General features: G+C 26.1%; 1 protein-coding gene across 1 annotated transcript in view; it reads right to left on the reverse strand.

Annotated features, from left to right (window-relative positions):
- Nucleotides 1-66, reverse strand: part of LOC119600732 (XK-related protein 4) — a 2566-nt gene extending 2500 nt beyond the window's left edge. Inside the window, exon 1 of the mRNA XM_037951202.1 lies at nucleotides 1-66. This exon is cut by the window's left edge and continues 559 nt beyond it. The gene's annotated coding sequence lies outside the window, so the exon portion shown is untranslated.
- Between the last annotated feature and the right edge of the window lie 3542 nt (nucleotides 67-3608).

A 3608-nucleotide genomic window follows, 5' to 3' on the forward strand; every position in this document is an offset into this window, starting at 1 on the left:
TATTTTGTTTATTTATTACTTTGGAATGCTTTCTGTGGTTTTTGTTTGTTTTTTTATTATAATTTACATTTAATTTTTTTAGATTTTTTGTTTAAAATTTGGGCGATACCCAAAAAAAAAGAAAATAAACAAAATATTTATGTTCTGTGGAAATTGTTCTGTCAAACGGTAAAGATCAGTTGCCAACTAGATGTAAGTTATACATACGTTGCCAATGTTTTTCTAGTTTTATAGTTGGCAGTGCATGAAAGGAGGGAGTTTCGTTAAAATTAAAATTTAAATACATATAAAAATACGACTTTATTGAAAATTATAGAAATTTTTTCAAAAATACATATTTTCTTGCAAACATTTATAATTGCTTTAAAAAATTTGATGGTCAATGTTTAATATATAGTCAAGCCTATAGCCTAGGCTGTAATCTGTGCTATAGCCAAGTCTACAGTATAGTGTAAAGTGTAGTCTGTAGTCTATAGAATGGACTGTAGTCTATTCTACAGTTTAGTCTATAATCTGGGCTATACTCTAGTCTAAAGTCTGAACTATAGTCTAGTCTATAGTCTGGACTATAGTCTAGTCTATAAGTCTGGTCTATAGTCAAATCTAAAGTCTGGACTATTGTCTAGTATATAATCTGGACTATAGTTTAGTCTAAAGTCTGGACTATAGTCTAGTTTATAATCTGGACTATAGTCTAGTCTTTAGTCTGGTCTATAGGCAAGTCTATAATATGGACTATAAGCTAGTCTATAATATGGACTATAAGCTAGTCTATAGTCTGAACTATAGTACAGAATATACTCTGGACTATAGTCTAGTCTATAGTCTGGACTATAGTCTAGTCTATAGTCTGGACTATAGTCTAGTCTATAGTCTGGACTATAGTCTAGTCTATAGTCTGGACTATAGTCTAGTCTATAGTCTGGACTATAGTCTAGTCTATAGTCTGGACTATAGTCTAGTCTATAGTCTGGACTATAGTCTAGTCTATAGTCTGGACTATAGTCTAGTCTATAGTCTGGACTATAGTCTAGTCTATAGTCTGGACTATAGTCTAGTCTATAGTCTGGACTATAGTCTAGTCTATAGTCTGGACTATAGTCTAGTCTATAGTCTGGACTATAGTCTAGTCTATAGTCTGGACTATAGTCTAGTCTATAGACTGGACTATAGTCTGGTCTATAGTCTGGACTATAGTCTAGTCTATAGTCTGGACTATAGTCTAGTCTATAGTCTGGACTATAGTCTAATCTATAGTCTGGCCTATAGTCTAATCTAAAGTCTGGACTATTGTCTAGTTTATAGTCTGAATTAAAGTCTAGTTTATAATCTGGACTATTGTCTAGTCTATAGTTTGAACTATAGGCTAGTCTATAGTATGGACTATAAGCTAGCTTATAGTATGGACTATAATCTAGTCTATAAGGTAGTCTATAGTCTGGTCTCTTAGCTAGTCTATAGTCTGGACTATATTCTAGTCTATAGTCTGGACTTTAGTCTATGGTCTGGATTATAGTGTAATCTATAGTCTGGACTATAGTCTAGTTTATAGTATGGACTACAGTATACTTTATAGTCTAGTCTATATTCTTGACTATATATAGTCTATAGTCTGGACTATAGTCTAGTCCATAGTCTGGACTATATCTGGACTATAGTCTAATCTATAGTTTGGCATATAGTCTAATCTAAAGTCTGGACTATTGTCCAGTTTATAGTCTGGATTAAAGTCTAGTTTATAATCTGGACTATTGTCTATTCTATAGTCTGAACTATAGGCTAGTCGATAGTATGGAATATAAGCTAGCTTATAGTACGGACTATACTTTAATCCATAATATGGACTACCTTATAGTCTATAGTATGGTCTCTTAGCTAGTCTATAGTCTGAACTATAGTACAGAATATACTCGGACTATAGTCTAGTCTATAGTCTGGACTATATTCTAGTCTATAGTCTGGACTTTAGTCTAGTCTATGGTCTGGACTATAGTGTAGTCTATAGTCTGGACTATAGTCTAGTTTATAGTATGGACTACAGTCTACTTTATAGTCTAGTCTATATTCTTGACTATATAGTCTATAGTCTGGACTATAGTCTAGTCTATATTCTGGACTATAGTCCAGTGTAGAGTTTGAAATATAGTGTAGTCAAGAGTCTTGACAAAAATTTCATTAATTACTTACTTATCCGATAATTTTTCCATTCGATTTTTAAAATTTCTTAAAATAACAACACTTTTTTTTTCTTTTTGTTTTATTACTTTTTTTGGGATTTTTTTTATATTTTATTTAATATTTTTATTATTTTTTTTTTTAATTTTTATTTTGTCACTTATTTCTTTTTTTCGCTCTTTAAACTTAAGATCTGTTTTAATATTATCAGTAAGAACTGTAAGATGTTTTTGTATTATTTTAAATATTATTCAAATTTTCTTTCTGTTCATACATTTTTTTTTAGTTTAAATTTGAATTATTTTTTTTTTATTATATAATTTTTTTTTAGATGTTGTTGTAGTTTTAAACCTATAATATAATAATTATAAATGTATGTTGTTGTTGTTTTTTAAATGGTATATAAAGTATGATGACATTTTTTGTTTTATTTTCTTTGTTTTTAATGTATATTGCATTAATTTTGTGTTTTTTTTTATTATAATAATAGTTTTTTTCAAATATGAGGATTTTTTGTTTTGTTTATTATATGCTAAAATTTAGATTTTTTATAATTACAAGTTTATATATGCCAATTTCTGTAGATATTTTGAAAATAATGTTGTTGACCGTTTTTTTTCGCCCGGTGTTTTATTGTTTTAACCAAAATATACATTTTTAAGGTTATGTTTTTATTTGTGTGTTGTAAAATGTTGGGGGTTTGGATTAAATACTTGCTAAAAAAATTTACATTTTATTTTATAATAACAAACTTGCCGCTGTTTTTTTTAAATGTATTTTTTTTATATTTTTTGAAATTAAACTAATATTTAGGCCTAAAAATTTTGCGTTTTCCTTTTTGTTTTGTTTATTACTTATATTATGCCCTAAAATATGCAACATTTTTTTTCGGTTTTCTGCTTATTACTGGTTTGTTTTTTAAAGTAAACTAATTAAATTTAATAATTTCACATTTGTTTTTAGTTTATTTTTCATTTATTTTTTTATTTTTAGAAATTTTCAGTATTTTTGTGTGTTTTTTTTAAATAAATTTGTAAATTTAAAACATAATTTTTTAAAGTTTTGCTTTAAGTTTAAGTGTTAATAATTTCTTGTATTTAGTTTTTTAACTTGTTTTATTTAATAATTATTGTTTTTTAATATTTTAAAATTTAAAAAGTTTTGCTTTTTTATGTTGTTTTTATTTTAAAGCAAAAATATAAGAAGAAAAAACTAAAAATTAATTCACTTTTTTTAACCTCATTAATACTACTTCAAAGTTTTTGTTTTTAATTTTAAAATTATAAAAAAACTTTTAAAAACTACTTAAAAACTTAAATTATAAAATTGTTTTGTTTTTTTCGGTTTAAACATAATAAAACTTTTTAAGAAAGTAAATTTTTAATTATAACCTAAAAAATTTTTTAAAAAATATTTGAAAATAAAAAGAAATT

Source organism: Lucilia sericata, unplaced genomic scaffold (genome assembly GCF_015586225.1).
Source record: "Lucilia sericata isolate MDLA Ls3-8-SP2 unplaced genomic scaffold, ASM1558622v1 Contig000119F_arrow, whole genome shotgun sequence".
NCBI classification, from domain to species: Eukaryota; Metazoa; Arthropoda; class Insecta; order Diptera; family Calliphoridae; genus Lucilia; species Lucilia sericata.